Raw genomic sequence first — 27545 nt, forward strand, 5'->3', positions numbered from 1 at the left:
GTTAGTAAATATGAGTCACTCTTAGAAAAGGCAAAACCGAAATCACACAATGGCTCAGAACCCTAGTACAACATATAAAGAACTTTTACACATCAGTGAGCCATGCTTTAAAAAGTATATATGGAAATATGCTCAACACTTAGTTGTTAGAAAAAGTGTACATTAGTAACATCTGCAATCCCAGCACACTAGGGAGGTTGAAGTAGGAAGGTCACTAGTTTAATGTCTTAGTGACCTAAGTATGTAGTGAGACGGAACAGTTCATTGTTGGTGATGACGTGGGCTTATCTGGACCTCTAATTGGCTGTTAAGAACCCAAAATAAAAATTACAAGCTCTGGGAAAAGTGAGATATTTTTTCTGGAATCATGGAAATAAACACTTGAACCAATCCTATTCATAAAGCCAAAGACAGGCTTCTAAAATAAGATGGAAGGCCTAACTATGAAGGTTACAGAAGCAAGTTTGTTGAGTGTGTGTGGTTGCAGGCAAAGGTCTGAAGTAGAAACCTATCTGTGCAACTCAGTGTAGCAGTTGAACTCTGATTACACATGATCACAGGTCAAGACTCAGTGATCCTGGTAGCAGAGAATGTGGGCCGTGGAAGACGGCTGGCACTGGAAAGAGACGCATTTGTTTAAATGATTGCCCTTCTGAGCAAGGAGGGAGTAGGTGGAGCTGAGCCTGGAGCTGCTTCTACTCGGAGCTGCTGCTGACATTCAGTCTTCAACCCATGTCAGAAGGTTCCTTTCAGGAAATGGATCTGAGGGTGCAAATAAACATGCAAATCTTTCTGTGCCCTCCAGGAGCCTCAAGTAAGTGGGTGAAAATCAGACTCTGAGGGGTCTGACCTGTAGAATGACTAGTTTCAGGCAGATACTGTAGGTTATTACCAATACAGACACTAAGAAGCACACAGCAGCTATACGTAGGTATCATCTCAATCTACTAAGTGATGTTGAATAAAGCTGGGAAAAGACTCAGAGTTGAGTTGTCTTGTTGTTTTTTTGAGACAGGGTTTCTCTGTGTAGCCCTGGCTGTCCTGGAACTCACTCTGTAGACCAGGCTGGCCTCGCACTCAGAAATCTGCCTGCCTCTGCCTCCCAAATGCTGGGATTACAGGCATGCACCACCACTGCCCGGCTCCTTAGTTGAGATTTGAACTTTGTTTTCTCATGTTTCATTTATTTCTATGTGTGTGTGTGTGTTTGTGCTCATGCACAGCGCACATATGGAGGCGAGCGGTCTTCTTGGAGTTCCCTCTCTGCTTCTACCATGTAGGCTCTGGAGTTTAAAGCCAGGTCACCAGGCTTGTTGGCAGATAGCACCTTTACTCTGAGCCACCATGCTGTCTCACTAGCTTGAGATCTGGACTTCAATCAGGAAATGAGGATTAAAACTAAAATTTAGCTGGGCAGTGGTGACGCATGCCTTTAATCCCAGCACTTGGGAGGCAGAGGCAGGCGAATTTCTGAGTTTGAGGCCAGCCTGGTCTACAGAGTGAGTTCCAGGACAGCCAGGGCTACACAGAGAAACTCTATCTCAGAAAAAAAAGAAAAGAGTAAAAGTTAATATTCTGAGCTTTCTCAAGAAATACTTGAGTTTTTGTTTTGTTTGTTTGATTGTTTGAATAATTATTTGTTTTCAAGACACGGTTCCTTTGTGTACCCCTAGCTGTCCTGGAACTCATGTAGTAGACCAGGCTAGAGTGGAACTCACAGAGATCTGCTTGCCTTTGTCTCCTGAGTGCTGGGATTAAAGGCCTACCACCTGGCTTTTTTTCTATTTTGAAATCATGTCAAAAATATTAATAATGATTCAAAACCCTTTAAATTCTGTTTTCTAAATTGTCAAAACTTTGTTTTGCATCTGGATTTGGTGTGCACACTATGAATTCCATCACTCATACTCAGGATGCAGAGGCAGCTGGATCTCTATGAGTTCAAAGCCAGCCTAGTCTACACACTGAGATTCTGTCTCAAACAACAAAATTCCAATATATATATATATAGGGGTTTTTTTTGTTTTGTTTTTTTGTTTTTTGTTTTTTTTGAGACAGGGTTTCTCTGTGCGGTCCTGGCTGTCCTGGAACTCACTCTGTAGACCAGGCTGGCCTAGAACTCAGAAATCTGCCTGCCTCTGCCTCCAAGTGCTGGGATTACAGGCATGTGCCACCACTGCCTGGCCAAATTTTTTTTTTATTTTAAATTAGAATTAATTTATTATAGTTCAGGAAGTTACGTGTAGCCCGGATTTGATATGTGTTACCCATAAAACCTTATATTTATACTGACATCGAAATGATTTCGTGTAGCTGGACATATATTAACATTATAGATTCATGGATGTATTATTAGTATTACTATTACAGATCTGATCCTAAGGTCTCTGCTGCTAGGGACTAGGGAATGACAAACGTATTCAAAAGTTAATTAAAACTCACTAGCAAGCTGGGCGGTGGGTGGTGGTGCAAGCCTTTAATCCCAGCACTTGGGAAGCAGAGGCAGGCGGATTTCTGAGTTCAAGGCCAGCCTGGTCTACAAAGTGAGTTCCAGGACAGCCAGGGCTACACAGAGAACCCTGTCTCGAAAAACAGCAACAACAACAAAAAAACTCACTGGCCTGGCCCAGATGGGACAAGGAAGTGAAAAAGAAATCAAACTGCCTATTAGCACCAAATTTGAAGTAACAGTAAGGGCCTATTTTATCACAGATTTTCAAAGTGCGGAGGAAACATAAAACGGGGTTACTGTTAACCTTTTTCTCAATGCAAGGTCTGTTTCTACTGTACATAGGTTCAAGTAGTATTTCTATTATGCCCTGCGTTCCAGTCCAATTGGCTATATCTGGTTGTGAAAAGCTCATAAATCTTTCACCACCACTAGGTGGAGAATCAGACACCTGTCTCGGGGAGGCGGGCTTGTGAAATGAAACAAAACTAGAAAAAGATAGCTGGATAGTTCAAGAGCTCCAAAGGCACTTTAGAGGACGCTGAGGTCTCCGGTCCTAAATAAGGGTGTCTAGTAGCCTAAATTTAAGGTTCCAATCCCATCCCCCAAAGCCACGCACTCACTTCCTTAGCAGGGGACTGCAGAACCTTTCTGAAAACGGGCTTCGTGCAAATAAAGGACGTCAAGAGTCCACCGTATACGAATTCCTGCAGTCTCCAATATCCAAAGATAGTGCACTGAGGGAAGTCACATAGGACTGGATTTTCCACCTTCATTTACCACCTTCTAACCCTCCAGGCTAAAGGTACTTGTCTATCTTTTGCCACTCTCCTCCTCTTCAGTTTTTTTCATTTCTACGCTTGCATTGAAAGCTGCCATAAGCATAATACAGAACAGGGTGCGAGGAAGTTTCTTAAAAACCTCTTTTTTTTTTTTTTTTTCCTAGCTTCTCAAAGCGTCCCCTTTAAGGAACCAGGCCCACCTCTTTCTCATCCACCTACTGGCTTTCCTTTCTGCCTGTCACTCTACCTTTAAGAATATTTCCTGTTCTTTCAACCCAACTTGCACACCTCCGCCCCCCGGCCTTGGTCATTGGGCCGCCCGAGGCCTGTTCCCTCCTAGCTTTTCCCTCCTTCTCCTCCCGCCCTCCAGCCTAGCGCAGCGGAATCCCGGCTTCTGACTGGCCACGGTGGCAGCCTCCCCAGCACCGGATTGGCCGGCCGGTTGGTCGGGGCGGGAGCGAGGCGCATCCAGGCTAGGCTGTGCGCGTGCCGAGCGGCGGCCGCGGGAGGGGCGGGAGGGGCGGGGGGAGGGGGGCTGGGAAAGTTGAGGCCGTGCTGCCGCCGGGTCTCCGGCCTCGAGGGCTCGGGCTCGCTGCGGCGGCGGTGGCCGCGAGGAGAGGCGGCGGGGGCGGGGGGAGAGGAGGGCCCGGGCCCGCGCTCCCCCAGCCCCGCAGAAGCAGGGGGCGGCCGCGGACCCAGAGGCTCGCCTAGACGGCCAGACACCGCTGCCTTCCGCTCCTGGGACCATGACCCAGGCGGGGGTCGCCGCCGCCGTGGCCCGGAGCGCGTCACCGGCGGGTGAGTGGCCGCGGGAGGGGGCGCTGACAGCCGGGACCGCGGCTGCGGGGGCGGCTCCGGGGGGCGGCCCCGGGCTCAGCTCCACCCACCCCCTCCTAGCCGCGGGAGGTGAGGGCTAGGCTGAGTGCCCCTCGTTCCTGGGGTCCCCAGAACTCCCCACCTATCCCGGGGCGATCGCTCTCTTCACTCCGGCATGCTCGCACCCTGGGTGCCAGGCCTGAGGGAGCTCGCCCTGCTCCCGGTGCGCGCCGGCGGACAGAGGCCCCATGCTGTCCTGGGTGCATAAAGAGCTGGGCAGCCAGGTCCCCACCGGGTGGCCTTTGCTAGCCTCCTTCACCTTTTGCCATCCCTTCCATCTCTTTACTTGTCTTCTGACTTTCCTTCTGATCCACTCGTCAAACTCGCTGCTTGCTTTTGTAACTTTCACCTCTGTGTCGGAGAGTTAGGCTGACGTTTTCTTTTTAGAAGCCCATCTTTTTGCTTCTGAATAGCACTGGTCCATGCGAATGGCATTCTTGTCCGATTTCAAATTTCCTGAACAAGCATGAGGTTTCTGGACGCTTGGCTGAGGTTGGGCATTTTGGGGATAGAGTTCTCTTCTCTCTGTGGGGTCTTTTTTGCTTTTATTGACCTCATCTGTAGATAAGAGACCACAAAAAACTAACTGCCAAAACCAACTAATGTTCAGATAACATTTTACCACTAAGTTGAGTGAATTAACAAACATGATAGGTCTGGCCGACTTTATGGGTAACAGTGGCAGAGTCTTAAAGGAAACTTTGATGAGTAAGTGGACCCTGCAGTAGCTTTTCCCCATGGCCAGTCAGATCTGCTCTTTGCAGGGCCGACAGTTTCCTCGGTGACCTTTTCCTTTCCCTCAGAACACTTGACTTGCTGTATGGATACTATGTTTCCATTTGCTTGGGAAATACACAACGTATTTGTTGCAAACTGAGGAAGATTCATTGAGAAGCCAAGAGTTGTGAATGAAAGCTGTATCAAGAAGCATGCCAAAGGCCAACAGCCACTTGTGACCCAGAATGAACATAAAAGTGGTCCAACCCAAAATTGAAAACATATCCAATCCCTTGAGGGTTTCTTTTTTTCCTTTCTTAATTTCATTGTATGGTTCCAGAGAGTGAACCTTGTAAAGACAAGTTTGTGTCACAATGTCAAAAGGTTGGGCAGTAGTCTAAACATTATGACTTTTGTATAGATTAGCTTTAGTAGTTTGGTGATTGTAGTAGTCTGTGCATTGATGAAATGTAGAACTCTTTTGATACAAAAGCATTTCCATTCAGTGTGGTAAGGGCCACCTAGAATAGTTATTTTCTACCCTAGTCGTCTATAGAACATCACAGAAGTTTTTTTAAAAAAGATTTTACAGTGAGCTAGTTTTGTATGAAACACACACATGTGCGCGCGCACACACACTTGCACATGCACATGCACGCACTGTTTAACTCCAGCTAGAAGAGAAGCTTCCACAGATAGCAAGCTTGGAACCCCTGGCAGTAAAGCCAGGTCTTAATGTTATCTCACGCTGTTCCTTCCTGTGGTCAAGCCCAATGGTTTCTTAACTGGATTGTTTGTTACAGTCACCTTCCCAGACTTTACCTTTGATCTGGAGGGAGGCAGGCTGTGGTATACCTCTTAAAACTCTCCAGGCTATTCTGCTCAGCAGCCAGGGCTGAAAATTACCTTAAGCTTGGTACAATGTCCAGGCTGTTCTGCTTGTATTCCAGGGTTTTCCTTGGCAAGCCTTAAGTTGTGTATTCAACTTTTGCCCCACAACCTTCCATGTGAACCTTTGGACCCCACTCAGATAATGCAATTTAGATCCCTGCTGTTGCTAACTTGGGTGTTTCTCCTCTATATCAAGTAATTGTAGTGACAGATCCCTTAAATATGAAATCTTTGGTATGTAAGTGCACATATACCGTGAGTGTGTGTGTGTGTGTGTGTGTGTGTGATAAAGGATCTCTCGTTGCTCCTAGGCTGACTTTGAATTTGTAGCGATCCTCAGGCTTTTATCTCCCAAGTGCTGGAATTACAGATGTGTGCCCTCATACCTCACACCAAGAATAGTTTTAGATTTTAAAAATTACATTATTGAGAGGGGGGGTGGGTCTGCATTTGCAGTATATAGATGCGGGGTCAGAGGACAACTTGAGAGACAGTTTTCTGCTGTGTGGGATTGGACTCAACTTGGCAGGCTTGGCAGCAAGTACTTGGTGAGCCATCTTACCAAGCCAACAACAAATTTTGTTTTGTTTTGTTTTGTTTTGTTTTTCGAGACAGAGTTTCTCTGTGTATCTTTGGCTGCCCTGGAATTCCATGGGTAGACCAGGCTAGCCTTGATCTCAAAGATCCATCTGCCTCTGCCTTCCAAGTGCTGGGATTAAAGGTGTGTGCCACCACCACCCAGATGAGTCTATTTTTGTTGGTGGTTCTTATATAGTTTCAAGTTTGATTTTTTTTATTAGATATTGTCTTCATTTACATTTCAAATGCTATCCCAAATGTCTCCTATACCCCCTCCCCTGCCCTGCTCCCCTACCCACTTACTACCACTTCCTGGCCCTGGCGTTCCCCTGTACTGAGGCATATAAAGTTTGCTAGACCAAGGGGCCTCTCTTCCCAATGATGGCCAACTAGGGCACCTTCTGCTACATATGTAGCTAGAGACACGAGTTCTGGGGGTACTGGTTAGTTCATATTGTTGTTTCACCTATAGGGTTGCAGATCCCTTCAGCTCTTTGGGTACTTTCTCTAGCTCCTCCATTGGGGGCCCTGTGTTCCATCCAATAGCTGACTGTGAGCATCCACTTCTGTATTTGCCAGGCACTGGCAAAGCCTCACCGGAGACAGGTCAAGTTTGACAACTTTGAATTGGACAATCAGTTTGGGGTTGGGGGAGGGGTTATCCTAGATGAGGCTAATTCTCCCAATGATCATTAGTTGCTGTAATTTTTTTTGTATAGGGATGGGAACATGATGAGATTTTCTTCCTTCCACATTAGCATGTCCATTGAGATCACCATTGTTCTGATCTGGGTTTTGCAGCCATTTCTAAGAGAGACCATTTCACTGCCATCTGCTGATATTCTGGTTCTTATGATCCTTCCTACCCCTCTTCCATGATGTTTCCAGACCACAGATGCAGGAACTGTGGTGGAGATGCACCTGCTGGGGCTGGGCTCCCCATAATCGGTTGATCTCTGCATTGTGTCCTGTTGTGGTGGGGTTTTTTTGGTTTGTTTGTTTGTTTGTTGTTTTGCTTTTGTGATGGTCTCCATTTGCTTTAAAGAGAAGTGTCTTATGAGGGGTGGTAGCTAATCTAGGAAAAGTGGCTCCTATACCTCAGCGTGTTTTTGTGATAAGCTCTCATTGAACTTTCAAACTACATGTTGTTTAAAAAACTCTCTTTGAGCCGGCCATGGTGGCGCACGTCTTTAATCCCAGCACTCGGAAGGCTGAGGCAGGCGGATTTCTGAGTTTGAGGCCAGCCTGGTCTACAAAGTGAGTTCCAGGACAGCCAGGCTACACAGAGAAACCCTGTCTCCAAAAACCTAAAAAAAAAAACCCAAAAACTCCCTTTGTACTGATAGTGTGGGTTAATTCAACACATAGGGTTTTTTGTTTGTTTGTTTGTTTTTGTTTTTCTTTTACAATTCAGTGGCAAAGAGTGTTTTGTTCCTGTGGTTTAGAATTTTCTTGAGCTCATTCCAACCATGGGTTTGGGTTTGATTCCTACTATGGCTTAGGAGTGTCCTCATCCCATAACTAGTATTGAGTTCCTTTGTGAAGTGTTACTGTTGTTGTGTAAGACAGTATATCTTGGAACTCCATATGTAGACCAGGCTAGTCTCAAGTTCTTGAGATCCGCTTGTGTCTTCTTCCAAATGCTGGACTTCTAGCTGTCCACCATGCCTTGCTTTCAAAGTATTTTCATATATTTACCTGTTTTTTTTTTTCAGCAGGTTGATTATTTTCTTTTTTTGTAGTCCCTAGACTTACATGTTAGTACTTATCACATAGCCACAGGTATGTGTTTATCTGACTGCTAGCCTTCAGGGCCTCTATGTTCAAGGGCATGATCTTCATTGTATTTCTAGATACTATTGAAGTATTACAGAGCTAGAACACTCCAACCATAGGAACTGTGTCCGCTAATACTGAATTTGTCACTAACAGACACTGAAAAAAAAAAAAAAAACTGTGTTAAATGTGACTGCCATACTTTATTATACATAGGATATTAAACATATCTTTAACAAAAGTTGATTTGATATTAATTGGCTTTGCCAAAACTACATTTTGTCTTTATGGATTTAGATGCCTTAAATGTGTATTCTTCCATATATGCATGTGTATACACCTTAAGCATTTTTCTTTGAGCTTGTTATTCATAAAATATTTGTGAAACCCTTACTAATAGGAAAACTGTTAACTGTTCAATTGGATAATTTTTCTTTTTCTCATTAGATTTTCCATGTGGGTACAATTGTGCTACTTCAGAAGGCCAGATCTTTTAATTAGATCAGTAGGGCTTGATAAGTTGCTCCTATTAATGTGCTAATACTGTGTTTTTAATTCAGCTCATCAAGTATTTATTGAATACTTGCATTTGCCCAACGCCATAGGTGCTAAGAAGAATGTAGAAATAGTAAATACTGAACTCAGCTCGTAAGAACATTTGGGGAAGACTGGGGAGCACCCACAGCAGGTAACTAAGGGACTCCTACCCCATTCACTGACTGCCAGACTATAAGCTATGAGAGGAGGAGGGGGGGGAGGAGGGTGGGGGGAAGAGGAAGAAAAACTAGGAAAGACCCCTTATTTTCTTTTGCTTATTATGTAGCTGGTTGAGGAATCCCGGATATCTTTTCTTCCCAATTACTAAAGCTATCCTGGGATCCCTGGTGAAAGAATTCTCACATTAGCTGCTGTCATTTCTTAAGCAGCAGAAGCCATAGAGAAGAAAAACAAAAGATGGCATCCCGTGACAGGTACCAGTTCTATTTCTGCACAACATGCAGGACTAAATTCTTTTGAGTTATTAGCAACAGAATTTGACTTAGGCCCAGGTAAGCAGAAAATGGAGAGTCATGGATGTGTACAGAGCTAGAAGAGTGTTCAGAGTGAAGCCTGGAGAAGGTGAGGAAATGCCACGCCAGAGGTCAGCCCCAGCCAGCTTTCCTTCTTGTGCAGGGAGCCTTAGCTATTATATTAGCTCTGTGCCACACCTCTGATGTCAGCCCATGTTTGAAGTCCTGTTTGAAGAGTGGGGTGGAGGAGCTCTTCAAAGGAGGTGCAGGCTATTGCTGCCAGACAGCCAGAGCTGCAGGTATTTTCTACAGATGGTCTGTGTTTGACAGTGTGGAAGCCTTTGGTGAGCCTGCTGTATGCAGTTTTTGGAATGAAAGTCAGCTTTAGCTGTCTGAAGAGTGAATGGAAATAAGGAAGAGGGAATAGTAAGTGTAAATTAGTTCTTTAAGAAGTCTGATGGTTAGAGAAAGAAGTTAATAGGTCCAGAAAAGAAATCATTGAAGTCTTTCAAATGGAGAAACATGAGTAAGGTTGTATTTTCATGAAAAAGCACCAGTAGGGTAGGGGAGAGTAAATTATCAAGGAAAGAAAAGCGTATGATGTAACAGGTTACCAAGTGGTGACAGTGGTGGGGTCCAGAGTATAGGAAGAGAGTTGGTGTTAGCTAGAAATGCTAGGAAGCTTGTAATGGGGACGGACTTGCCTTGGTCTTTGAAGGACAGGTAGGAGCTGGACAAGCAGAGAAAGGTCAAAAGCTCATTCCAGTAGAAAAAGAACGAGAACCTAGAAGAAGTGAGTTTACAAGAACAAAGGGAGCTTGGCTATCTGAGTTGGATAGGAGGGAGAGTAAACCAGCTAGCTGTCCATGCTCCATGTGTTTTCTCAGGTAGATGTGGGTGGGTGAGACTGAAAGTCAGGACTCAGATTTTAGACATGATACAATAGTTGCTGGGCAAGGGTACAGTGTCTTTTGGTATTCTGTAGAATATTTTTTCCAGGGTCCCTCCACAGGTATAAAAACTTTAAAATATAAAAGTATCCTTTAGAGGGCTGGGCAGATGGCTCCATGGTTAAGACTACATACTATTTTCACAGAAGACCCAAATTTGGTTCTTAGCACCCATGTGCAATGGATCACAACCACTTGTAACTCCAGTTCTAGGAAATCTGACACCTCAGTCCTTCTGGAACACCTGCAGTCAGATATACATACCCTATGGCACATATACACGTAACTGAAAAAAATTAAATACATCTTCAAAATGTCACTGTGCACAGTGGCATAGTGTTTGCATAACCTATACACATTTCCTATATACTTTAAATTGCTTATAGACTATTTGTAATATATCATATAACTTAAATGCTGTATAAATTCAGTCATACATTGTAAGGATGAGATACAGTCTGAGAAATGTGAAAATGTAGTTTCATTATCATGTAGACATCATATAGTGTATGCTTGTGAGCCTAGATATATGGAAGTCTTATGCCAAAGTCTGTTCTTCCAGGCTACAAACTTATCTGCCACATTATTGTCATAGATATTATAGACAATCATAATATGGTGTTGCTTATGTGTATAAATAAATGTATAAACATATACAGGCATAGAAAAGATACAGTGGGCTGGAGAGATGGCTCAGTGGTTAAGAGCACCGACTGCTCTTCTGAAGGTCCTGAGTTCAAATCCCAGCAACCACATGGTGGCTCACAAACATCCATAATGAGATCTGATACCCTCTTCTGGTGCATCTGAAGACAGCTACAGTGTATTTAGATATAATAATAAATAAATCTTTAAAAGAAAGAAAGAAAGAAAGAAAGAAAGAAAGAAAGAAAGAAAGGGCACAGTACATATGAAGTAATAGGACTCTTCAACTCCTTTACAGTGTTAGGGGAGCCCTGTTGGACTTGTAGGCTGTGAGGAAGTAAACATCACTATGCAGTGCATGGATACATCTGTTAATACTGTAGTGCTTTTGAGGTTTTATTTTGTGAGCAAGATTGTACTATATAGCCCAGACTATCCTCACATTTTTATGCTCCTGCCTGAGTGTCTCAAGTGCTGAGATCATGCACAGTACCACAGAGGCCCATACTATATGTACTTTAGAAAGTGTCACAAGGGGAAAGCATGTGTAAATACTCAGGGTAGCTAAAAAGTTCTCCCAATATTTTTGGTTGGATTTGCAGTGTGGTGACACATGCCTTTAATCCCATCACTAGGGAGTTCGAGGGCAGCCTTGTCTATAGACCAAGTTCCAGAACAGCCAAGGCTACACAAAGAAATCCTGTCTCAAAAAGCCAAAAACAAACAAACAAACAAAAATGGCTGAATTCATGGATATGGAACTCTGGATGCTGCTGTAAGTTCTAGAGCATGAAGAACATGACAGAATTTGGTGAATTGGAGGAGAAGATCAGTGGAATGTTGGGGTGGGTGTAAAACCCATGAAGAATGGGAAGACGATTCAGAGCCAGAGGTGTAAAAGGGGCCTAAGCTAACATGGTAATGAACAGGGAAACATAAGTGGGATAAAAATAATAGCATTTGGTAAAGAGGTCTGAGTTTGTTTGAGATTAGAGCCAGATTAATTGATAAAATGAAGACTTGGGATAAAGTAGATGTTTTACAAGCTGAGGAAGTTTAGTATGTTCCAAATAACTTCTTTATTTGTTCCGAATGTTTTAATGAGAACTTTACCTATCCACAGATGCAAAGCAGCATGAAAATTGAAAGGGAGTTATATATATGTTTTTAACCGGGGGGGGGGGGGGGGACATAAAAGGGAAGAGAGTAATGAAAATGGGAACTCAAATGAGAAAGAAGCAAGAATTCCTAAGTTGGGGGTAGGGGGCACACATAAGTAAGAAAAGAGTAAGACCAACACAAGGGGTGAAACTTCAGGAAGATCTTTGATTTGATGGTGTTAGACCCTGGCCGCCAAGAAGTCTTTCCATTGGTTTGAGCAGTCTAATGGTAAGTCCTAAACCAGGAAGGATTAGCCGGGACGGAGTGGCAAAGTGAAAAGATACACAGAAAAAGCAGATTTCTTGTTGAATATGAAGACTCTCTTTACATTTTGGAAGCAAAAAGTCAAATGTGGTGGAAGCAATAAATTGCTGCTGAGGGAAGAGCTGGTAAAGGAGAATTAGCTCTGGGAAGTTCTAGAGAGAGAAAAGATCCATGGGCATGGAAACTGTCCAGTGCACCAGCTCACACCTGGCTCTCACGCAGCTGGGAGGAGGGGGAAGGTAGCTAACTTACTGAGCTCCTGCTGTGAAGTGGGTGTTTTGCTACATCCACTAACTGGTCCCTCGAGTCTTCTTTGGCTGCTGATACTCTGAGGATGCCTGAGGATGCTGAGTCTGATGAGTACTTCAAAGCTGAATGCTGAGTCTGACATCAAAGGCTGTTTTCCCAGTACCTTAGGATCACTCACTGATGTGGGTAAAGGATACATCGAGGATACATGGTAGCAGTTGTATTAGTGAATACAGCGATTATGGCCCAGAACCATTTTAGGAGCTATTTTTTGTTTTGTTTTGTTTTTTCTCTTTTTCCTGTGTGTGTTTGTATGCACACACATGAGCACATATATGTGTGTGCATCTAAAAGGTCAAGAATGACATGGGGCGTCATCCTTGGTTGTGCTTCAGTGTTGTTTATTTGCTTGTTTGTTTGTTTTTGAGATAGGGTCTCTCCCCAAACCTGAAGTTCGACTTGCTGCTATCTCTCCAGGGCTAAGGTTGTGTGTGTGTGTGTGTGTGTGTGTGTGTGTGTGTGTGTGTGAGAGAGAGAGAGAGAGAGAGAGAGAGAGAGAGAGTGTGTGGGTGGGCGGGCGGGCGGGCGGTGCTGGGAACTGAACCCAGGTCCTCTTTGGCTTTATTGGCTGAGCTATCACCCCAGCCATTTGTTTTCTTGGTTTTTGTGTATAGAGTGCAATAGCCAAAGCTTGAGCAATTTGAGCAATAAAATAACTTTAGCATTGAATTGTGACTCAGCATATAAGATACCTATACCCCATATTGATGTAAACTAATGGTTGAAAATTGAAAGGGAGCTATATATATATGGTTGAATACATTTCTTATAGAATTCTAAAAAATATATTTAGATAGTGTGGTGGTTGAATAGGTTTGGCCCCTATAGACTCATGTGTTTGAAAGCTTGGCCCACAGGGAGTGGCACTATTAGGAGGTGTGGCCTTTTTTGAGTAAGTATGACCTTGTTGGAGGAAGTGTGTCAAGTGCTTAAGCTCCCAGGGTGGAACTCCAGTCTCCACCTTGCTGACTTTGGATCTAGATGTTGACCCCTTGGCTCTTCCAGCCATGTCTGCCTGATTGCTACCATGCTTCTCACCATGACGATAATGGACTAAACCTCTGGAACTGTAAGCCAGCCCTAAGTAAAGATCTGCCTTATTTATAAGAGGTGCCTTTGTCAGAGTGTCTCTTCACAACAATAAAACTGTAACTAAGACAATCTTTTCTCTGAGAGAAAAATTAATTCACTGTTTGAACAGGGCATAGAAAGCAAAAATGCAACATTACTTGAAGTGTTTCAGGAATTTTGAGGGGAAAATTAATGAAGATAAAAAATATATATATTTGGTTTTTTCGAGACAGGTTTTCTCTGTATAGCCCTGGCTGTCCTGGAACTCACTTTGTAGACCAGGCTGGCCTTGAACTCAGAAATCCATCTGCCTCTGCCTCCCAAGTGCTGGGATTAAAGGAGTGTGCCACCACCGCCCAGCTAAGATAATATTTTTATAACTTAAATCTTAAGTATTATCTGAATAATTTATTATAAATATATATTTATTTGTATAATAAGAAAAGTGCTAGTTAGATGAGGCGATAAGGATATAACTTAGAGCTCAAACCCTGGGGCAGCTATTTTTTGCAGATTGAAAATGTTTGGAATTTTTGAAAATTACAACACTAGTGGATTCAAACTAATGCTAAATCTTGCCATTCATGCTTCAAGTTGAGTTTTCTCAAATTAATTATGGAAAAACTTGGATGAAAATTTAGAGTGAATTCAGGATGCTGAGAAAGTACCTAGGTACTGTGGATTACCAGACTTGTAAGCAGCAGTCCTAGTACTGGGTAGAATACTGAATACTATGCTGGTTACTAGTGCCTGGTAGGATACTATGCTGGTTATTAGTACCTGATAGAATACTATGCTGGTTACTAGTACCTGGTAGGATACTATGCTGGTTACTAGTACCTGGTAGGATACTATGCTGGTTAGTTTTGTCAACTTGACCCAAATTAGAATCCCCAGGAAGAAACTCTTTTTTTTTTTTTTTTTTTTTTTTTTTTGGTTTTTCGAGACAGGGTTTCTCTGTATAGCCTGGCTGTCCTGGAACTCACTTTGTAGACCAGGCTGGCCTCGAACTCAGAAATCTGCCTGCCTCTGCCTCCCGAGTGCTGGGATTAAAGGCATGTGCCACCACGCTCGGCAAGAAACTCTTAATATGATGACTTATTTAGATCATGCTGTACTGTGGGCCTGTCTGTGGAAGTCTGTTTCATTGTTAATTGGTGAAGGGAGATTGAGACCATTGTAGACTAATCATCCTCTAGGCAGAAGGTCCTGAATAGTCAAAGAGGGGAAGCTAAGAGAGCAAGTATCCAAGCAAGAATACAATTGTTTGCTCATAGAGATGATGTGACCTGCTTCAAGTTCCTGTCTTAACTTACCCTCAGTGGTAAGATTGAAAGAACTGAAAGCCCATTAAAGCTTTGTTTCCTAAGTTGCTATTGTCAGGGCATTTTATCACAACACCAGAAATGAAATATCTACTGCAGCATACCTGCATAAATTAGAGGCACTGTCCAGCCTGGGCTCTATAGAGCCAGGGAGAGCGTCATTATCACATCTTAGAGAATGAATTATAATTCCACTGTGATTGTGGCTCTCTCCATCAGAGGCACACCTGGCTGCTGACTTCTGCTCATGGATACTTTTGATAGCTCAAGTATCTGTAGTCAGTGTGCACATTCATGGCAAGGAGTGATTTTTCACATATATTAAACAGTGGTTCTTGGGGCTGAAGAGATGGCTCAGTGGTTACGAGCACTTGCTGTTCTTCAGAGGATCTGAGTTTGCTTCCCATCACCCACACCAGAGAGCTCACAACTGCCTGTAACTCTAGCTCCAAGGGACTCAACTCTCTCTGCTGGCTCTGTGGGCACTTGCACACGTGTGGCACCAGTATACACAAACATACACAATACAAAATCTTTTTAAAAGTGGTTCTTAGCCGAGGTGCACTGGCTAGGGAGCTTTTAAAGATAGAGTTTCACTATGTATTCCAGGCTGCTTGGAAATTCTGTCTCTCGTCTCAGTCTCCCAAGTTTGGAAACTACAGGTGTATTCCACCATATCCAGGGGAAGTATGCTTTATACACACAGCTGTAATTGAAAACAGCTGTGCTGGGAAACACTAGTCACTGGTTTGTTTAACCAAGAATTACTGTATACTTAAGGAAAAGCAACAGTATAAATAAAAAAGACCAAGCCAAACAGATAAATTGATCTTAGAGAAATTAAGTTGAGTATAACATAAAGAATTTTTTTGTCCCAAAATATCCTCAAATATTTGAGGAATTGCTATTACTATAAATTAACAATGGATTTCTATAAGAATAGGACAGTTTTTCGGAAGTAAACTTTCAAGGTCGTGCAGACAGCAGCTGGCTTACCACTGACTCCCCAAGGCAAGAATCTCCCCAAATCCTGCTCATACGACAAAGAGAAATTATGTCATGTGAGGCCATGGACTACAGACCTAGGAGAGATCTCACATTTACTACTAAAGTTCCAGGCAGTTTTAGTGAGCCTCTAGCAGAAGTCGTTGGGCAGTTAGCTGATGGGTAGGGTAGTACAGGGTATTAAAACTTTTATTATGGGAGGGAAGGAGATCATAGGCTCAGTTTAAGATTAATTTTTAATTATGTATTTATATATGTGTTTCTTGTGTGGCTATATGCATGTGAGTGAGTTCAGGTGCCTACAAAGGCTAGAGGTATCAGGTCTGGAGCAGCAGATCTCTGGTTATGATTCTATGGTTCTGAGAGCCAAACCTAGGTCTCCAAGAGTAGTGCGTGCCCTTAATGGACAAGTCCTCTCTATACCATTGTTTTCTCTTTTGAGACAAGTTCTTTTTCTTTAAAAAAAATTAAGATTTTATTATTTATCTTATGTGCACGGGTGTTTTGTTTGTGTGTGACATATACACTCCACATATGTGTTCTAGTGCCTAGAGAGCCCAGAAGAAGGTTTCCGATCCTCTGGAACTGGAGTTACCAAGGGCTGTGTGTGGGCCACCATATGGGTGCTGGGAATTAAAGGTCCTCTGGAAGAGCAGCAGTTCGATTACTCCCAAGCCCCCCTCCAGCCTCTTGAGACAGGTTCCTGTTGTATATTATGGGTTGGTTGCCTTGGAAGGTTTTTGTAACTCAGGCTAGGCTAGGCTCACAGTCCTGCCTCAGCTTCCTGAGTTCTGAGATTTAAGGGGACACTATTAGGATTGGCTGATTTTTTAAAAAGATTTATTTACTTTATATATATGAGCACACTGTTTCTTTCTTTGGACACACCAGAAGAGGGCACCGGATCCCATTACAGATGATTGTGAGTCACCATGTGGTTACTGGGAATTGAACTGAGAACTTCTGGAAGAACAGTCTATGCTCTTAAACACTGAGCCATCTCTCCAACTCCTGGGTGATACTTTTATTTTATTTTATTTTATTTTTTGGTTTTTCGAGACAGGGTTTCTCTGTGTAGTCCTGGCTGTCCTGGAACTCACTTTGTAGACCAGGCTGGCCTCGAACTCAGAAATTCGCCTGCCTCTGTCTCCCAAGTGCTGGGATTAAAGGCGTGCGCCACCATGCCCGTCTGGGTGATGCTTTTTAATAGGAGGAAAGTCTGTTTAGATTTCAGAGTTGGTCTCTGTGTCTGTATATTCTGCACCTGTACAATTGACCAACCATTGATTGAAAATACTCAGAAAAACAGCTTTCCTCTGTATTAAATATGATTCTTACCTTTAGCATTAATCTCCAACAACACAAGGCAGTTATGTATTGATACAGCACTTCTAATTCTGAGACCCTATTGCTTTATCTACAAATAAATAAATAAATCCATCTACCAAACGTCCCAAAGCCAAGTATAAAAAGCTCAAATGCCAAGCTTTAGAGAAATATGCCCAAGTGAGAATGGGGGGATTTTATGAAATAGAGAGAAGAGCTAACAGATCTCCCATTGATATGTCTTTTAATTATTAAGGACTTTATTTGAATTGGTTTTTTTTGAAACAGGGTTTCTCTGTGTAACAGAGCCCTGGCTGTCCTGGACTCATTTCTAGACCACTCTGACCTTAAGCTCAAAGAGATCCGACTGCCTCTGCCTCCCGAGTGCTGGAATTAAAGGTGTGTGCCACCACTCCCAGCATTAAGGACATTTTTAATTAAAAAAAAAAAAAAAGAAAGAAAGACAGCTCTATGGAGAGAAATAAAGAGAAAAACTTCATTAGCTACATCATTAAAACAATAGGGAAGGGGGTGGGGACCAGTCTGTGAGGGAACAGCAGGTACAGTGTGACTAGTAGATTCTCCTGTCCATTGTAGAGAGACACTTCTTTAACTTGGTTAGTCAGACAGAAAGCTATGCAGGAAGGTGAGAAATGAAATATACACATGCCAGGCATCTGCGGAATAAAGGAAATGCATACTAACATTGTTACCACACAAAGCTCAGTTTCAGACTACAGACGGTTTATGTCTGAAATGTTTACTATGACTTGACTTTGTTCCTATGAAGCTAACAATAGATCCTCATTGCATATGTAACAAAAATACGTACAGTGGCTATATGAAATAACAAATTTCAAAAGACGTATTTACCAATCATAGTTCAAAAAAATGGTTAACAAAAGTAACAAAAAGGGAACCAAAAATAAAATGTGAAAAGTGTCTTCACATGGAGAGAGTTTTATTTGTTTAGTTTTATTTTAGTGTTGTAGGGTGTGCAGAGAGATTGCTAGATGGGTAAGAGCACTAGTTGATTAATTCTAGCACTTGGGAGGCTGAGGCAGGTGGATTTCTGAGTTCAAGGCCAGCATGGTCTACAGAGTGAGTTCCAGGACTGCACAGAGAAACCTTGTCTGGAAAAGAAGTGGGGAGGAGGGGACTGGAGAGATGGCTCAGCGGTTAAGAGCACTGGCTGTTCTTTCAAAGGTCTTGAGTTCAATTCCCAGCAACCACATGGTAGCTCACAACCAACTGTAATGGGATCTAATGCTCTCTTCTGGTGTATCTGAAGACAGCAACAGTGTACTCATATAAACATAAAATAAATATTAAAAAAAAAAAGCACTAGTTGAACTCATCAAAGATCTAGGTCAGTTCCCAGCACACACATGGCCGCTCACAAGCATCTGTAACTTCAGTTCCAGAACTCCAGGCTTTCTCCTGGCCTCCACAGGCACTGCATATATGTGGTGCCTGAAGGTAAAACACTCATAAATAAAATAAAAATAAGTGAGTTGTTTTGTCGTTTTTGCTTGGTTTTTTTGTTTTTTGTTTGTTTGTTTGTTGTTTTTTTTTTTTTTTTTTGAAACAGAGTTTCTCTGTGTAGCCCTGGCTGTCCTGGAACTCACTCACTCTGTAGACCAGGCTGGCCTCAAACTAAGAAACCCGCCTGCCTTTGCCTCCTAAGTGCTGGGATCCCATTACTACCTGGCGTTTTTGTTTTTTCAAGACAGGTTTTTTTCCTTGTAGCCCTGACTGTCTTAGAACCCACTGTGTAGGCTAGGCTGACCTTAAATTCAGAAAAACACCAGCCTGTGTCTCTGTAGTGCTGGGTTTAAAGGCATGCACCACCACCCAGAATAAGTAAATCTTTTAAAAGAAATGAAAACACTGATGTCATAAAAAGTGAAATTACAGAAGAAATATAAATGTTTTATTTGCTTTTGTGTATTTATTTGTCATTTATTGAAACAGCATTTCATTGTAGCTCTGACTGGCCTTGAACTCATAGAGATTTACCTGCTTCTGCCTCCAGCATACTTCAATTAAAGGCTTATGCTATCACACCCAGCTCTGTAAATGATCCTTAACATATGAATGTATTTACACACACACACACACACACACCTGAGGCAAAGGACAACTTTTGAGGATTAATTCATTCCTACCATACCCAGGCATTGAACTCAGGTATCAGAAGAACATTTACTTTAGCTGACAATTCCAGGAGGTTTTATAGTGGTGCCTGAGTTGGCAGCAACAGGAAGCTGAGAGATCGCATTTCCATTCACATGCAGGAAGCAGCTGGGAGCTGGAAGCAGGGCAAAGCTGCAAACTCTCAAAGCCCACCCCTCCAGCAAGGCTCCACCTCCTAAGGATTCCACAATGTCCGCAACAGCGCCACCAACTGGAGACCAAGGGGTCAAATATATGAGCCCATGGGGGACATTTTTTATTCTTATCACCACAAGGACTTTATACATTGTTTTTTTCCAGCATCATTTTCAGTAGGAAAGAGGGGAGGGAATAAAATATATTTATTAATGCAGCTATAATGGGTAATAAAGACTTTTAGCTATTAAAAGAAAATGATAAATGTGTGATGGACATCTGGAAGTACATGATGGCCGTCACAAATTTTAATGTAAAAGGTGTTTCAGAGTCAAGCACAGCATGGTTTCATTCTTACGAAAATTTCCATTGAGTACATATAGATAACTCTGTAGAAAGCCCAGAAAACTCTATGTCAAATTGATGTCCAGTGGAAGAATACAGGGTAGGTTAGATAATGGTGACTACCTTAATTCTGGGAGAAAGGGATTAGGGAATGGGGCGAAAATAGGAGATATTAGGGGTATTTTTTGTTTTTTTTTTGTTTTTGTTTGTTTTTTTTTTGTTTGTATGTTTGTTTGTTTTTTCAAGACAGGGTTTCTCTGTATAGCCCTGGCTGTCCTGGAACTCACTTTGTAGACCAGGCTGGCCTCGAGCTCAGAAATCCGCCTGCCTCTGCCTCCCAGCTAGGGGTATTTTTTTAAATTAATTTGTTTTGGGGTGGCTTTTTTTTTTTTGAAGTTTTTTATTTTGTTTATTTTTACTTATTTGTGTTAGGGTGAACCCAGGGTCTTGTGCATGTCCTGCACAGCACATCTCCAGCTCCCTTTAACAATGACAATGTTACATTTGACTGAGACCAAATTTGAACCCTGAGAAAATATGTAGAAAAATATGTATTTTACAGTAGAAATATATGCATGTTAAAACAATTAAATTTGTTTATACATATATTCAGTGATTCTTCTTAGTCTGTCCTTCAGAAGGTGTTCTGTATTTTTATAAAGATATATGTATGTACTTCCTGTCCTACAGGTCGGTAACAGCTTTATATATTTACTAATATTAGTTTACTAGGGCTACCATAACAACATACCATAGCCGGTGTGGCCTAAATAACAGGAATTGTTTTTCTCACAGCTCTAGACCAGCAGCACCGTCCAGCTGTTGGCAGAATGCATCTCTAACGCTTAGCTTGCAGGCTAGGCTTTTTCTGTCTTTACAGAATGGTCCCTCTGCTGCGTTGTCTGTTTCCTAATCTCCTGAAACTGCACAGCCAGATAGATTACAGCGCACTCTGACTCCATTTTAACCTGACCACCTTTTAAAGGGCTCCCTTCCTCCCTTTCTTCCTTCCTTCATTTTCTTTTGGTTTGGTTTTGGTTTTGGTTTTGGTTTTTTTAAGACAAGGTTACTCTGTGTAGTCCTGGCTGTCCTGGATTTTACTCTGGAGTCTATCTAGGCTGGCCTCGAACTCAGAAATCTGCCTGCCTCTGCCTCCCAAGTGCTGGGATTATTAAAGGCATGGGCCACCACTACCTGGCTTTTTTTTTTTGTCTTTTGAGACAAAGTTTCAACTCTGTAGCCTGGGTTAAACTGACACTGCAGAGATCCCCCTGCATCTGCCTCATAAATGCTGGGATTAAAGGTGTGTACTATAGTGCTTGGCAGGGACCTATTTCTAGGGCTTCAACATATACCTTGTGTAAAGTACAGAATCTAGCTCTCTCAAGTGGATAGATAAATACTATTGCATAGATTCACTGTGTCATATGGTGGAAGTACTAGGCTGAACTATCTGAAGCTACAGTAAAAAAGCAGAAACAGGGCTTAGGGCTATAGCTCAGTGGTAGATCCCTTACCTAGCATGTGGAAGGCCCTGGGTTTGATTGCCAGCACTCAAGAAAAAAAAAGTGTCAGATGGTTCAACATAAGGCTATGGCATTTAATTAACGTCCTTTTGATGAGTCTTTCATGCATTTTCTTCTCAAAATAATTCAAATGACACTGTAGTGAATACCCTTGAATAAATGTGGTTTTTTTTTATATATGTGGATATACCTGTAAGGTGAAATTCTTGGAGTTACTGCAGCAAAGGAGAGATAATGTGTTTCTGTGGACCACTTGTGAGCTGAGCAAGAGGAAGCTGGCCTGGGGCCTGTTCTGCAAGCTTTCCTGGCAGGGGCAAGACCATGCCAGCAGAAAGGACCTGTGCTGTGAGAGCAGAGGTGGACTGGGAGAGAGTGCGAGGAACTGACTGGTACCCATGGCAAGGGAGCTGCATCCAGACCTGAAGAGGATTACTGTCTGGCCTCTTCTTTCAGTGTGACAGCTACTAATGTGCACACAGATAATTGCACATATGAGGAGAAATGTCTGATCGACACCACCAGGTGTTAAATGTAGAGGGACACTCAATAAGACAGACAATATTTGGGCAACTGCATTTTTAAAGAAGCCTTTGAGTTAGTTCTCTTTGAGTTTACTTATGAAATAAATTTTGCATTGAGAGTATTTGTAGTTCACAGTGAGAAGATGAGGAAAGGCTATATATAGTATGCCACACTGTTTGCAGTGGTTATCTGTGAAGAGTGTAGCAAAGAAACTTTCCATATATTTCTTTATGATTTGAAAGTAGGGTGTTTTTTTTTTATGTTAAGGGCTTGCTTGTATAGTTTAAAAATAAAATTCAAAATTGTTGTGAGGAAATTATGCTTGTGGCTTATTTCCTCACCCCCACCCCAACCATACAGGTTAGCTGAGATTCACCACAAAAAGCAGTTCTAACCTGAGGGCAGGAGTTCGTTCTTTCACGTTCCTTTAACAAGTATCCCAGCAGTTCAACTCTGACATTTGCACCACACAGGATGGTCATGGGATTGGCGGGAAGGAGCCAACAGACATTGTTGAAAGATACAAGATCTCTTTAGGGGCAGAGAAAGTCAGAACTGCAGACAGACAGAAGTTACATGAAGCAGAAAACAACCCAACACAGCAACATTTCATTCCCTCTGGGATGTAGACAGCAGCTGCTGGAAACACATGCAGACGAAGGATTCTTGCTGTGACAAGGACCACTGTTCTGTACCTGCAGGACATAAAGGTTGTGCTCTACATAACAGAATTTGGCCAGAGATGTTAGCCAGTGAAGATGGAACCGTTAGTTTCCACAAATACTTAAGATGGTGTTTGCCCTATGAGAAAGTCAACTTATCATTTTAGGGCCAGAGTGTGCCCTGTATTAAGCAATACATGAGCCTATGTCCAGAGGCTGCTAGGTTGAAGGAGTTAAACCATGCGGAAGTAGTGAGAACACATTCCGGGGAAAGAGTTTTCTAACCCAAGATGCTGGAGAGGACCGCAAATAAGCACAGAGAGCAAAGTTGGCCGCAGCATGAAGCAGGATGTGTGTGCAGTGCTGGGGCTGTGGTATGTGGAGAAATGCTCCTGGTCACTATGAAGAAGGGTGCAGAGTTGCTCACAGACTACCATTTTGGAAAAAGTGGATACACAAAGAAGAAAACTTCCAGAAGAATCCACAGTGGTTGTTGTTGAAAGATGTAGTAGAGAATAGTGTGAGTGTTTATGAATTTCTTTGTTTCCTAGGCATGTATATTTACTATCAGGAAAGACGAGTAGAGCAAGGTGATCGAAGTAAATAGAGCTCATTTTGGTGTAGAGCAGAAAACTGATCCAAGTTTAGCTGTGGCCCAATCTCCATGAGTCACACTCTTGTCTGGTAGGCTGAAGTCCTTTTGACTAGGAGGTTTACACTTTGGAAGAGTAAGGGGACGGGGAGGCAGGACAAGGCGCAGGAGAGGGCACTGGGGAATTAACATGACTAAAGTAAGTTCTGTGCATGTGGGAAAGGTCATAATGAAACCTGTTGCTTCATACAGTCAATATATACTAAGAACATTTTAAAGAGATAATAGAATGTGTATCTATCTGTGTAATCAATTCCCTAAAAATTTAAAGTAAGTATAAAACATTTTAGAATGCACTAAATAATAGCAAGCCAGAATTAAATATTAGAGGCTGAAAATATTGACTTTAAGTAAGATATTGTAACCTTTTTTCTACTTTATTTATGTCTGTCTGTCTGTTTATTTATTTATTTTGAGGCAGGGTCTCTCTACTTAGCCCTGGCTGTTCTAGAACTTGCTATGTAGACCAAGCTGAACTTGAACTCACAGAGATCCACTTGCCTTTGCCTTCCAAATGCTAGGATTAAAGCTATGCACCACCACACCCAGTTTATTAATTTATTCTAAAGGCTTATTTTTATTCTCTGTGTAAGCGTTTTTGCCTGAATGTGCACTGTGTGTGTGGTACTCAGAGACCAGAGGAGGGCATTGGATGCCCTGACGCTGTTGTTTTGTTTTGGTGAGACAGTATTTATCTTAGCTCAACCTTGGTTTACTAGCCTGGCTGGCCTCACGCTTACAGACATACAGTGCTCCTCCAGTCTCACCCTCTCCAGTGTTGGCTAGCGGGCCTGTGTGACCTTGGCAGGCTTGCTCCCCTTCCCCTTGTCCTTCCCCTCCCTTCCCTCCACTGTCCTTCTTTCTCCTCTTCTCCCCTTCCCCCTCCCCTTCTTTCCTTTCTATTATTTATTTTTTTTCATTTTTTTTTCTTTTGGGAGGCATACCCTGCTGCCATGGGTGTGGGTGGAGGTCAAAGGACAGCTTGTGGGAGACTGGTCTGTCTTTCCTCTGTGTGGGTCCTGGGGATCAAACTCAGAGAACACAGGTGGTAAACTTTTACCTGCTAAGCCCCTTCTCTTCCTCCTCCTCCTCCTCCTCCTCCTCCTCCTCCTCCTCCTCCTCCTCCTCTTTCCTTCTCTCTCCCCTCTCCCCTCCCTTCTCCCCTCTGCTCCCCTCTCCTCCCTTCTCCTCCCCTCTCCCTTCTCCCCTCTCCCCTCTCTGTCTTTTCTTTTTTGGAATAGATAGACTCATCCATTTGGCCTCTAACTCTTCTACCTCCTTAGTGTTGCAGTGAAAAGTATGTACCACCACACCTAGAAGTTTCCCTCCCTCCCTCCCTCCCTCCCTCCCTCCCTCCCTTCCTTCCTTCCTTCCCTCCCTCCCTCCCTCCCTCCCTCCCTCCCTCCCTTCCTTCCTTCCTTCTTTCCTTCTTTCCTTCTTTCCTTCTTTTCTTCTTCCTTTTTAATTACACTTTTTTATTAGGGGCATGCATGCGTGCGGAGGTCTGAGGATAACTTGCAGGAATCATTTCTCTTCCCCCACGTGGATCCTGGGATAGGACTCATGCTGTTGTGTCTGGAGGCAAGCATCTTTGCCCCCTGAGCCATCTCACCAACCCCTTTCACTTTCTTTATGGTATCATTTGAAGCACAAAAGTTCTTACGCTTAATGAGTTCAGTTTATTTATCTTAATATAGCTTGTTATATCTAACAGTTTTATGGTATTAGATATGATGTGAATTAAACATGTTTATAATATTTATTTTTAATTACACATATAGGTATGTGTGCTGCCCGTCTATTTTGATTGCTCCAGCTTTGTAGTGAGCTTTGAAACTGGACTCTCCACTCTCCCACTTTTAAACTATCAGTACTAGAATTCCAGTTAACATTCTAACCCACTTAAAGCAAGGGATTTGGATATTTTGTTGTAGGAAAGAAGCTAAATAAGATTGCTTTTGTGTGTACATGGAGTTGGGCAGAGGCTTTTGCTTTCTAAGTTTCCTAGCCTGAGATGGTAGCTCACACCTGTAATCCTGGCAGTTGGGAGGCTGAGGCAGGAGCATCAGATCAAGAGCAGACTGGGCTAGATGAGACTGTCAGGAAAAGAAAAGAGAGAGAAAAGAAAGAAAAAGATGAAGGGGGGTGCATTTGTGCACCGTGTTCAGTCTCAGTGTGAAGGGGGTGCATTGTGCTCCGTGTTCAGTCTCAGTGTGAAGGGGGTGCGTTGTGCTCCGTGTTCAGTCTCGGTGTGAAGGGGGTGCGTTGTGCTCCGTGTTCAGTCTCGGTGTGAAAGGGGTGCATTGTGCTCCGTGTTCAGTCTCGGTGTGAAGGGGGTGCGTTGTGCTCCGTGTTCAGTCTCGGTGTGAAGGGGGTGCGTTGTGCTCCGTGTTCAGTCTCGGTGTGAAGGGGGTGCGTTGTGCTCCGTGTTCAGTCTCGGTGTGAAGGGGGTGCGTTGTGCTCCGTGTTCAGTCTCGGTGTGAAGGGGGTGCGTTGTGCTCCGTGTTCAGTCTCGGTGTGAAGGGGGTGCGTTGTGCTCCGTGTTCAGTCTCGGTGTGAAGGGGGTGCGTTGTGCTCCGTGTTCAGTCTCGGTGTGAAGGGGGTGCGTTGTGCTCCGTGTTCAGTCTCAGTGAGCACTCCCGTGGTTTTAGTGCACATAGTGGTATAATCATCACAGTCAACCTTAGCACATCTTATCACCTGGAAAAGAAACTCCAACCATTACCTTTTCCAGGAACCTGATGTCTGAGAACTGGCCACCAGAGGCAGCAAGTGCTGAGGCTGACAGGCCAAAGAATACCATGAACAGATCCAGGATTTCACAAAGTGCACATTTTTTAGTGATGTAGAGAGAGGAACCTGCGTCGGGCAGCAAGACAGGAAGAGCCTGGTACTGGTCAGACACAGGGGAGGGTCTGAATGCTAAGCTACACTAAGCTGTGCATAGGTAGCTGTCTACCTACCAGAGTGTACCTGGGCCTTCTTTTAGAAAAAAATCCACCATGCCATTTGCTGTTTAGGAAACTGTCCAGATACCAGTGACAAGCACAAAATGTTCAGCTGACTGTCTAGTGACTGTCTGTCCTGTGGTGTCTGTAATTTGTTCCAGTAGCACTTAGTGGACAAAATGGCAAGCCATCAATAGGAAAATAGATAAGCAGCCAGTGTTGAAGATTCATACATCTATGTTCATAGAAAGGAGCTGACTCCTGAAGAAAGTATACATTTATATTAAACTGAGTGTAAGCTTGTCACAAGAGAATTCAGCTAATACATCTATATAAAGTCCAGTGGGGGAAACAGGAAAGTAATTACCTCAGAAACCCGAAAGGGATTGACTAGGGAAGGCCAAGAAAGAATTAATTGATGGTAATATCATAGTTTGATGAGGTTTGAATCATAGAAATGTGTACATCTGTCAAAGCTCACTGAATGCTGTATTTAAGATATCTGCAATTTGTGTGTGTTTTACCTCAAGGCTGAAAAAGTGATAGAAACTGTGATTTGATGTAGGAGACCGAAGGACCACGTCAGAGTCAAGCCAGGCCCTAACCTGATGCCCAGTGATTTTTCTTCCCATGCAGATAGAATAGCTCGTAGATTATTAATATAATATTTTAGCATCTGTCTTTAAAGATTCATAGCACTTTAACTATTTTAGGAAGTATGTTTATTTAGTCATGTAAATACTGTATTTAAAATGCATGTGAGCTGGATGTGTGACTCAGGGGTCCAAGGCTCTGCGTTACTTAACCCCAGTGCCAAGAGGAGTAGAAAAGCCATGTCTTCATTTGTAGATTAATTGGTAAGTACACAAAGACTTATGATAATGTAGTTCTTTATTCTGGTTATTTTTTAACATAAGGAATGTAAATTTTGGAGGTTGGAGAGATGGCTCAGTCAGTAAAGGCCGTGCTGTGCAAGCATGGGAGCCAGCATTCACATCACCAGCACCCGCGTGAAAGCCAGGCACGGAGCACAGACCTGCAGTTCCATCAACCCCTAGGTCCTCACTTCTGTCTCTCTGACAGGAGCTCACAAGGCAACCCTAGCTTACCTGGAATTCATAATCCTCCAGCTTCCACTTCCTCAGTGCTGTGATTATATCCATGTGCCACCATAGCAGATTGTGTATTCTAATTTTCTGAAGTTACTTGTCAGGTCCAGATTGTGTGTGTGTGTGTGTGTGTGTGTGTGTGTGTGTGTGTGTGAATTTCCATGGAGTTTTTAAGTATAGAATCATGTCATCTACAAATAGAAATAATTTAACTTTCCCTTTCTAATCTATATCACTTTTAGATCTTTTTGAGAGTACATGTACATATGTGTCATATGTATGTATATGGATTTGTATATGCGTATGTGTGGGAG

At 42.9% G+C, this 27545-nt stretch overlaps 1 protein-coding gene across 5 annotated transcripts in view; it reads left to right on the forward strand.

Moving 5' to 3' along the window:
- The first annotated feature begins 3754 nt into the window (after nucleotides 1-3754).
- Nucleotides 3755-27545, forward strand: part of Usf3 (upstream transcription factor family member 3) — a 54230-nt gene continuing 30439 nt past the window's right edge. For 3 of the 5 annotated variants that reach the window (XM_006521899.1, XM_006521898.1, XM_006521901.1), the window contains exon 1: nucleotides 3755-4029. The gene's annotated coding sequence lies outside the window, so the exon portion shown is untranslated. Of the gene's footprint in view, nucleotides 4030-8740; nucleotides 8759-27545 lie in introns of those variants that run through there. The other 2 variants (NM_001029889.2, XM_006521900.4) reach the window with 2 other exon arrangements.

Source organism: Mus musculus, chromosome 16 (assembly GCF_000001635.26).
Source record: "Mus musculus strain C57BL/6J chromosome 16, GRCm38.p6 C57BL/6J".
Lineage (NCBI taxonomy): Eukaryota > Metazoa > Chordata > Mammalia > Rodentia > Muridae > Mus > Mus musculus.